The sequence below is a fragment of the Panthera leo genome, chromosome A3 (genome assembly GCF_018350215.1).
Source record: "Panthera leo isolate Ple1 chromosome A3, P.leo_Ple1_pat1.1, whole genome shotgun sequence".
Classification (NCBI taxonomy): Eukaryota; Metazoa; Chordata; class Mammalia; order Carnivora; family Felidae; genus Panthera; species Panthera leo.
In genome coordinates this window covers 92,562,995-92,574,156 of record NC_056681.1, presented here as the reverse complement: position 1 = coordinate 92,574,156, position 11,162 = coordinate 92,562,995, and the positions used below count along the sequence as shown (strand labels likewise).

At 35.6% G+C, this 11,162-nt stretch overlaps 1 protein-coding gene across 1 annotated transcript in view; it reads left to right on the top strand.

Moving 5' to 3' along the window:
• The window catches only part of LRRTM4 (leucine rich repeat transmembrane neuronal 4), a 705,057-nt gene that overhangs the window by 539,485 nt on the left and 154,410 nt on the right, over positions 1–11,162 (top strand). The window lies entirely within an intron of this gene.

Here is an 11,162-nt window from a genome sequence, read left to right as displayed (position 1 = left end):
CTACACTGAAGAAGTTGTTACTCTGAGACCAATAAATATACATTAAAGTGAATCTTTGTCTCCTCAGGAAAATATAAAAAGTGTCATTTAGGTAGACTAGTTGCTTTATCTTATGAGCAATTTCCTTTGAGGTAAAGTTATGTGTGTGTTCTACTTTTCATGAAGCTAAAAAGAAAACTGTGAGCTTATGACATTGGGAAGGATTCTCTTTAGTTAACTGTATGTCGGTCCACCCCTTATCTATAGTTTTGCTTTCCGCAGTTTCAGTCACCCGCAGTCAGCCATGGTCCAGAAGCAGGTGATTCCCCCCATTCTGACATATTATCAGAAGGTCAGTGGTTGCCTAACATTATGTCCCAATACCTACATCATCACCTGACTTCATCTGATCCTGTAGGCATCTTAACATCTCACATTATCACAAGAGTGAGTTCAGTACAATAAGATTTTGAAAAAGAGAGATCATGTTCATATAACTTTTATTACTGTATATTATGTGTTCTATTTTCTTATTAGTTATTGTTGTCAATCTCCTACTATGCCTCATTTATTGATTAAACTTTATCATAGGTATGTATGGGGAAAAAACATAGTATATATAATGCTTGGTGCTGTCTACAGTTTCAGGCGTCTGTTGGGGCTTTTGGAACATACCTCCTGCAGATAAGGGGGGACTGCTGTATTTTGCTTATAATAATCAACAAATAAGTGTCCCACTATTTACTACACCCATAACCTTGGACAAAACACACACCTGTCCTAAACCCAAATTAAGTTTTCAAATCTTCAAGTCTGGGGCCAGACCTGCAGGGTGATTTCTACATTCTACAAACCATGTGGCCCTTTTGGAAGTTCTGGACTCCTACCACAACCTTCCAAGTAAGCTCCATAGAAAGCCCATAATTTGTTGTGTCCTTTCTTATACGTGAGTCCAAGAACACTCACAAATGTCTCCAAGTAATGCAGACCTACCCCTTTACAAATCCATGATTTTGATGATCTTTTCATTCACTTTGAAGATCTTTTTCCTTGCCTTTGGTAACTTTCCTCCCCATTCTAAAACTCTGGGAATAGCTGGAAGAACACTTTTCAGTGTTCTTCCATAACACTGGAGTAAACATAATGATTACTCCATAATCATAACCATATTTTCAATAGATAAATATAACCATACTTTTAGGACAAAATTGAAGACAGTGGCATCGAGCTTCTTTTATCTTCCTTTGCCTCCCACTAATCCCTACCTGCAAGTGAAAATACTCAGACCTGCTTCATGATAAGGTGTCTTCTTTCATTCTTACGATCAATGTATTTGCTTCTGCCCCTTAATTCATCAAGTATTTACTGGGTGATTACTACTTCTGAGGCACTGGGAAAATCACTGGAGACATAGCTAGGAACAAAGCAGTTATACTTCATCAGAGAGCTTTCATATTTTTAAACAAATAAGTAAGCAGATAGAGAATTAAACGCAATGTTGTAAATATTTTAAAGAGGAAAGTCTTGTGCCATAAGAACCCCTAAGAAAAAATGTCATCCAGATTTGAGTGTTAAAAAAGGCTGCCTGGAGGAAGTGTCATGAAAGTATGAGTGAGGAGTGGAAGGGAGAGGAATTAGCAAACTATGACTTGAAGAGCAATGATAGCATATTCAAAGAGGTAAGTGAGAACATTCAAAAAAATGAAATGATGGCTAGTGTGACTGGAATGTACAGTGTGAAGAGAAATGAGACCTAAGAGGCAAGCAGGGGCAATCATGAAGGGCATCAGAGGCCACACTAACATTTTAGGTTGGGCAGTGATGTGATGATATGTTATTTTGATGACTTAGAATAGAATTTGGATTGATGATGGACAAGACTGAAATTAAGGAGACCAATGATGAAGCTTTAACAATAGTTCAGAGAAGGTAGTATTATGGCCCTGGGGTAATGGCTCTGAGTATGAAAAGACATGGATAGATACAGGAGATGTATAAAAGAGAGGAGTGATCAGCCTTTTGGTGTGTGAGATTGTATGTGAAGGAAGAAGACAAGCAAGGCAGTAAGGCTGATGCTCTTGCTTTTGGCTTAAAAGAATGAATGGATTACAGTGCCATTCATTGAAACACGCAATAGAGGAGAAGGAGAAGATTTAAAACAAAGGTAATAAATTTGTTTTGTGGTGTTTTGAGGATTCAGTTCCCGCAGAATATACAATTGAAGCCGTCCAGAAGGCAGAGGGATGTAGAAGTCTGGAGCTCACAAGAATAAAAAAGTAGAATCCAATTGTTATGGATAGAGGAATAAATTGTAACAAGAAAGTGTATAGACCATAAATGTAAACACCTCATTTAGGCATAATTAATGTTCCCAATGAATCTTTTGATTACATGATGCTCAAACCTGGCTGCATATTAATCATCAAGGGAGCTTTTAAAAATATTGGTGTTCTGGCCTCATCAAAGAAAAATTAAATCAGAGTTTGGGCATTTGAGGATTTCAGAATCCAGGGATTGGTAGGTTATAACAGCTTTCCAGGAATTTTAATGTGAAGACGGATAAGACCTACTGATTGCGGAATTGATCTACTGATTATCATGTTATGGTGTATTTATAATTCTCGAAATTGTATTGCTAGCTTCTTTCACAAGGAAAGTGAAAGGCTGAGCAAACATGCTTTCTGACAAAATAATATATGATTTAGAACTATTTATTGCAACATGCAACCTTAATCATTGGCAATATTAATTACCTGCTTTTACAAAATATCATTTCATAGATACATTCATCTTGGAACTAGAAACCATAAGACAGAAATTCATATATATTTAGTACCTAGTATTATGCACACTTATTAAGAATTTTATGTAAATTATGTCATATAGTAAAAAAATTAAAAACCTATAACTACTCAGTCCCGATGAAATAAAAATCTCTGGATCTTAGAGGTTGCTTACTTTCCCAAGGTTTCATCATCAGAATAGTAACAGGTAGACCCATTGTTCATAAAAGTTGAGGTTGAATCTATGGGGCATATCATTTTTCAATACAAATTTGTACATTTATTTCCTTCTTTATCTGACTGAAACTTTCTGAGAATGTTTTTATTGTGAAGAAGAGTTAGCACAGAGGTTGAAGCATCAGAAATACACTCTTTTATCTGTATTCCCTCAGGGACTAAACATCAATTATCTTAATACTCTTATCATTTGACTCTTACTTGAATGCATTCAGAATGTGTTTAATGTAAATACCCATTTGTTTTGCCTGAAAATTAATATGATTCAATGTGTAAAAGATAGTGTACATGTGTCCTGCTATTGAATGCTGCTCACAAAAGAAACTTTTTCATCTTTTTCTTATTTTTGGGTTTTATTTCTGATGTATATTTCCCTTACATTTTATCTTTGAATGAATTATGTCCTACCTTTTTATTCCTTTCTTAGATCACATTGGAAGACAAAATTCCAGCCACAAGAATGAGGGAAATACAAACAATTTCAATTGCTAAAAGCAATTATGAGAATCAACCTTAATCCTAAAGAAAACAAAAGTCGTAAAAAGTCAATAGGCACCTAAATGCTTTATGAAACTTGACTTATTAGCCTTGCAGGAGAAGAGAGAAAAAAAGGGCTCTAAGAGGGTGACTTTGGACAGAACTAGAGTATTAGGTTTACTTCTGGCAATAAGAAGGGTGACCAGTTCAGCACAGTGTAATGAGGGTGGGTGGAGACCTAATCTGCATACCCACTTTAGGAACTTTCTTCCTGAGTTCTAGATAGCAGATGTAATCTGGGATCTGCACATCTAAAAACAGAAACAAACAAAAGATTTGAGGAACCAGCCCCATGTTGGCCTTGAAATAATGAGTTGTTGTCACTAACATGTTCATTTGACTATAGCAATGGTATCAATCAAATATATCTGGGAAACTTCTGCAAGATATTTTCTCCCTAAATCTGCTGAGAAATGCAGAAAATTATGGATGATCTCTGGCCATTTAGAAGCCACTGAATACTGATTTACTAAAAGGGTATCGCTTAAAAAACAGACCATCTTAGAACTGTCTGAAATACCTATAATAATTTTGGATAAAATTCATTCCACAATTTTGGGGTCAGAAGAAAACTTGCTGCTTAACATAGTCAGGAGAGGAACACTGAATCTATCAGAACAGTGGTGAAGTATTACTGTATTCTTTGAATGACAAGACAGGGCCACTAGATATCCACCTAGGACCTACTCCCTGGCTTCCCTCTCATTCTGGAAAGACTAAGTGACTATGTTTCACCAGTGAAATGTAAAAGCAGTGATATATGAAAATTTCTGAATCTTAAGGTCCAGTGATGTCTTCACTGTCTTTCCCTTGCTTAATGTTGATTGTAGTAGATTCCAAGACCATAGGAAATACTGGAGCTACAGGGTGAAAGCAATCTGGGCTCATGAATCTTCTTGCAATGGAAAGTCTCCAGGAAAACCTGCACTGAAATTTATCTGAGTAAGAAATTTCTGTTGTGTTGTCACCAAATATTCAAGTTTTGTTATAGCTTCAAACATTACCCTAAAATACAAACTCTAAATTTTTTTCTGATTGTTAAAAGTTATTATCTCCAGTTCTAGTAAGTAAAAAAGTGAATCTTTACCTAGAAAGTGGGATATATGGGGAGTTTCTAGATTCTCTAGAATGTTCATGTTCTGCTGCATGCATCAGAAGTAACTCTTCATAGACCAAATGACATATTCTTTTTTTTTTTTTTTTTTTTTAGTTTTTTATTTTGAGAGAGAGAGAGAGAGAGAGAGAGAGAGAGAGAGGATCTTAAGCAGGCTCCAAGCTCACCACAGAGTCCAACATGGGGCTTGATCCCATGACCTGAGGTATCATGACCTGAGCTAAAATCAAGATTTGGATGCTCAACCAGCTGAGCTACCAAATAGGATATTCTAATTGACTTTCCTGCTCTTTATTTGTGGCATGCCACTCCTCTGTTGTCACAATGTCTGGTATTTGTTTTTGTTTGTTTGTTTGTCCCTGGTCTCTCTTTGATCAGCTACCACATAGCCTCCACATTAATGGGCTGAAGTAGGTAAAGGAATACAAGTTATCTATGAAGTTCTATAATCCATGGGCCTGATGGAAAGGTTATCAGAGAACCTATCAGAAAAAGGTGATAAGTGGTCATCAGCATAACCACTATTCTTAAAATCTACCCTAATACAAATATTGCAGTTCAAATTTCTTCATAGAAGTGTAGACACAGAACAGAGCACAGCAAGGAAGGAACATTTTATTCCATGGTTTCATGCAGGCCTAAGTTTCAAACCCTAGTGAACTAAGCTGAAGTCCATAGATATACAAAAGCGTTCTCGTGTTAAGAAGCTAGACCTGAGACCTAATAGATTTAGTGGATTCTTTTTTCTTCTACATTTTACTTATAAAACTATCTTAATATTTTGATGGCAAGAAAAAACTATAAGGAGAGGAGAATGCATACTTTCCTTAATGTTTAATACAGAGTTGACCTAAATTGTCTGTCACTGGCCTTAAGAAAGAGGCATATCCCAGAAACAGGCAGACTCAGGCCCTTTGAAGATCAAATACTCCAGCTAGGTGAGAGAAAATTACATTTATGCAAAGAGTTTAAATATACTAGATCTGTATTAGATTTCAAAATTAAAGACTCTGAATCTAGAATTGGAATATAATCAATGTCCTTGATCATGATCCAATGTTATCAATATTTCTATGGTAGAGCAGAGGAAGATCAGGCGATGAAATAACTAGGATTTAAGAGCCTTGAGCTCTTCATAGAAGTCGACAACTATTAGATGATAATGATAAATAATAGCATAGTTATTATTATTGTAATTATTATTAGTAATGATCAATAATAATAAGTCAATAATATTATGCATACCTTTGTGCTCTCTTTATGCACTAGACATTATACTTAAGGTTACAAATAAATAATTTCCAGTGAACCATATGTGCAAATTGAGGCCAGATGTGTTCTATGTCCAATGCCTAAAATGTATGAAGCCGTGAGTGTATTAAACTCTATTATTTAGAAGGCTTTTTCACACCTTACATTTCCTCTGGGTTCATGCCTAAATGAGTAGGATGCCAAATATCTTAACAAAAAATACACAGGAATATTACCTTATCTGTGTAAGTACTTAATTTTCTATGTATAAACATATGAATACATTTGCATAGAGATACTCGCATGCATACATAAAATTTAAACAAGTTTATTTTAATAGTTCATCCTATATAAATCTAAACATATAAAATGTAAATTATGATTGAATAATGATCTGTTTGAAGTTGGTGTTAAGACAAAATGAAATAAATTCATAAGTGGACCTCTAGGGAATCCAATAAGGCATATCCGGAAACGACTACATATTGTGTAGCTCATAATTTGTAGATAAATAAACTGAAGACAAGAAGTTAGATGTATTCACAATGTCATAAATACATGAAAAGACACCAAATTTCCACATTCCTTGTCAAATGTTCCTTTGAACACACATCAATACAAAATAGATATGTAATATAACCTAACTGCTCAAAGGTGCCAAGTGGATGGCAAATTGAATGATCTATTGCAGCTACATATCATTCAAACACTTTAAAGCTATATCGAAAGTATAGTTTTAGGCATATTTGTTTTTGTAAAAATAAAGCAACACAGGGGCACCTGGGTAGCTCAGTCGGTTAAGCATCTGACTTCGGCTCAGGTCATGATCTTGCGGTTGGTGAGTTCGAGCCCCACATCGGGCTCTGTGCTGACAGCTTGGAGCCTGGAGCCTGCTTCAGATTCTGTGTCTCCTTCTCTCTCTCTGCCCCTCCCCCACTTGTGTGCTGTCTCTTTCTATCAAAAATAAATAAATGTGAAAAGAAAAAAAAATTAAAAATAAAGCAAACATCCTCATTAATACTGTAATCAAGCAAATTTAATTTGTAAGTTTTTCTTTCTTTCTTTTTCTTTTTTTCTCACTTTGAAAAGGCTTGGAAATTCCTTCACCTCAGAATGTACATGTAAATTCTATACTGATATAAGCAGTTATTATATGGATGTCACCAAAATACTTAATAGACGAGATGACAGTCTTTATCAGAAGGAATCCTATGATACTCCTAGACCATTAACAATATACTTGGAGTCAAAGAGGTGATACAAAGATTTCTTCACTATTTCCCTGTGGTTGCTTTTTATTCTTAGCTAAGTTAGCTTAATATGGGCGCTTAAATTCCCTCCCACTTGTCTTTGTTCAGCACGTCTTACCTACTACACTTCCATTTATCCTTTCATTCCACTGTCAACCTCCCATTTCATAGAGTTTCTCCTCAGATCTCAAGTTCTGGCTCAAACCCTTGATCCCTCCAAATTGCAAGTCCCATTTCATCATGACAGTACATTCTTTAGGCTAACCATATATCTCAACAACAACAACAAAATATTTATCATACTAACATGGTTCATGTGACTTAGTTTTTTTTTTGAAAGAATTTTTTAAATGTTTATTTTTGAGAGAGAGAGAGAGAGAGCATAGCGGGGGAAGGGCAGAGAGAGAGGGAGACAGGATCTGAAGCTGGCTCTATGCTGACAGCAGAGAGCCCAATGTGGGGCTCGAACTAATGAACCGTGAGATCATGACCTGAGCAGAAGTCAATCACTTAACAGAGTGAGCAGCCCAGACGCCCCTCAAGTGATGTAATTTTAAGGCATTATTTTGCTTAAAGACTCCATTCTACCAGAACTGAGGATAGAAAAGTGGCAATGGTAATGGAGAACAGAAATATTAATTATCTCTTCCCTTATTAAAGGACATTTAGGTTATTTCCAAGTTTTCTTGGATGTAATTTCTTGGATGATAGTCTGTTCTTTCTACTATTAGCACGATAGAAATGTGTTATCTCATAGTGGCTGTAGGACCAATCGTTTTATAGATCAAAAATGCCAAAGGTGTGCTTAAACAACAGTTGATGCAAATAGAACCCCCACGCCTACTTCATAAACGCAGAAAGATCTATAGAGAATAACTTCACCATGTAGAATAACAAACTATTGAATGCTAAATACATTGTTGCTCCTTTTCCTTCTCCAGGTATTTCCTTGTTGGGATCCTCTGTGATACAGGCTGGATTCTTAATATTATAAGACTAGTTTAGCAATGTATATATAGACTTGAAAAAGATTAAAAAAAAAAAAAAACCCATGATGAAAATAAGAACATTTATGATACAAATTGATAAGATGTGATAATTTAACAGTTTCTATTTGCTTTCTCTGTTACATTTACTTTTTCAGATTCGATATTATAAATAAGACTAATGTCTTTCAAAAATGGTTCCATGATAGCATTTCTGCTTGCATATAACTATGATCAATTACAGAATAGCATTTTAAGATCTTTTACTGAAAAAAAAATCTCAGCTTTTAAATCTAAACTTGCTTGAACAATTTGTGTAAATATGAGGGAAAATGTTAGAGGAAAATTCTAGGTTACTCAAAAGATAGTATCTCAAAAAAAAAAAAAAAAAGATAGTATCTCATTTTGTTCAATGAAGCTAATTATAATCTAGCTCATTAATTCACGTATGTGTCAAATCACATCTCCCAAAATGTAACAACAAACAATAAAAAGCAGTTATAAGGAGCTTTTTGTAATGAAATTGTATGACCCATACTCAGTAAATTGTTCTAAAAGAATCTTAACTTGAGACAGAATTTTTAAAATAATTTATATTCTTTTATCTTTGAAATTAAGAAATGTCATAATAGTTTTATCACAATTTTTTTTTAAATCAGTATGATACTGTTTGCCAGATGCTTAACTTTGCCAGACAGTTACTGCCAAATGAAGGATGTGTGATTCGTCTAATACATCAAGACTAATCTTTGTACTCTCTCTGGATTTGTCAATGAGACAGGCTCAGAACTGAGGAATGTTAGAGAGAAAAAAAATCAAAGCTATTGAAATGGACTGATGACACGCAGACACAAAGTCAATGGAATTTTCTTTACCAGGAATTATTTTATAAAATAAAACAAATTTGGAGGGAAAGCTCATTATTAGATATTTTAAAACTACTGAGGGAAAATACCAATAAGACTATTAATTAAAGCCCATTAAAATAGATTCTAAATGTTAAACAAAATCAATGTTTCCCCTACTCTTTTATTGTTTATAAGTGATACTTGAACTCAGTGATTTACTATACAAGTGGTATTAGAGTGATGTATTTTTAAAAATGTGTAGTCAGTTAATGAAAATAAGACCCTCCTTTCATCTTGCATAATGCCTAAATTAAAATAGAGAATTACTTGATGCATAAGCAAAATCAGATTTGAAAACATGAAAGTTCCATCCAAAGATCAGAAATGCATGACTACCACACTGATTCTGATACCACTTTTCCCATCCTATCAACAAAAAGAAAGAAGTTATCAAAGTGTTGCTCTCAGTGTCTTTCAGTAGAACTTCCTAGAAACTCCATTTTCCCTCCCTGGCCTTTAGTTAAAGATTTTAATCTGCATCAGTTGGTCACTTCCATGACCATTTTTGTTTTGTATGTGAAAGTTCTAGCTAAGGACTTTTAAGTAACTTTTTGGTCCAAAAGCAAGGCACATCATTCACACTGAGTAGTGCAGTGTGGAATTTTCCCCCTGGAGCCGAGCAATGCAATGACCATACCAAGCCTTGTGTTTCTATAAATTGCTGTTCAGCCTCCAGACTATGCTTCTTAAGGTCGTTCTGTGGCTTCATCTTGTCATTGACATGATGGATCTACTGATACGGTGGTGTGTCTTCATATGTACTTAATTGCATCTTTGAATGGGAAATTTGCCAGTAAGAAATGTGCTGTGACCCCAGAGTTATGTCATACACAGAGCACAGTTTCCCATGGATGCGGTTTTGGAATGGTGGTGGAGGTCTGGAGCTGCAGGCCAAGGAAGATTTCTTAAGATGTCTTTGGTGCAAAAAAGTGATTTTATTAAAGCAAGGAGGTCAGGACCTGTGGGCAGAAAGAGGTGCACTGGGGTTGTGAGGAGTGACTGATTATATACCTGAGAGTTGGGAGGGGATAAAGGCAAGAGGAAGTTCCCCAAAGGACTTTGATATGCTAAAGAAGACTCAGGAGATACTGGAGGCCTTGCTATTGTTGAGCTAAAGTTATTTTCCTCTCTGGTGAAGCATTAACATTAAGACACAGTAGGGAGTTCCTAGAGGAATGTCATACTCCGTATTTTCCCCAAGTACTTGTCAATGGGCTGCAGGCTATAAAGAAATTTTATTTTATCTACATTTCTTCTTGCCTTTGTTCCCCACATCACTGTGGAGGGGAGGCTGATGTTAGGGCTCCAGGAAACCATGTCTATGGGTTTCTGGAACTTAGGCTATTGATAAGATTGTCTTTTTCTTCTAATTTTATTAAGACGTTTGTAAATTGATGGAGACTCTGTCCTGCATGACTGTGATCTTCAGTTAACTATTTATTTTTCCCTTTCCTTTGTTCTTGGGCAGCCAGGCGTGCCTGAAGAATGTCACACACATCACACCTGGAAGGGGACGGGGTGGGGGGTATGGAGAGGAGGAGGGGTACAGGGTGTTACCTTGTGCTTTGCTCTCAGCTTGCCTTTTGTTCCCTCATCATCATACTTAGCTTCAGGTTGCTAGCTACTCAGTGCCTTTTTTACCTTTTGTCTTTCCTGGTGTTGAATGCTACAGGAGTGTGCACTGAGACCATTCACACTGGTTATATTATTCTTACTTTCATATTCTTTTCTGCTTTTGGTGAAATGGTATTAAATTCAGAAAGTTTGGTAATCAACATATTTAAGTAAAATTTATATCTAGAGCCATATTATTTTTTTTTAACTCTCGAGAATATGGAATTGAGAATGAGAGATCCCAAGTACTTTCCAGAATTTTATTTTGATCATAAATATGGCTTTATATAAGATTGTAAAATTAAGCTAATCAACAGCTTAATGCATCCTTTTTCCCCCCATATGGAAATGACTATACGACCCTTTCATGTGAACATTCACTCAACAGAGTTTGCAAGCATATGCTTTTTCTGGGACACATTATATCTCACCCATATTTTCCAGTGGGAGCAGTATGTCTTGAAACCAGCTTGCACCGGTTTATAAGACTGGATTCTGGACAT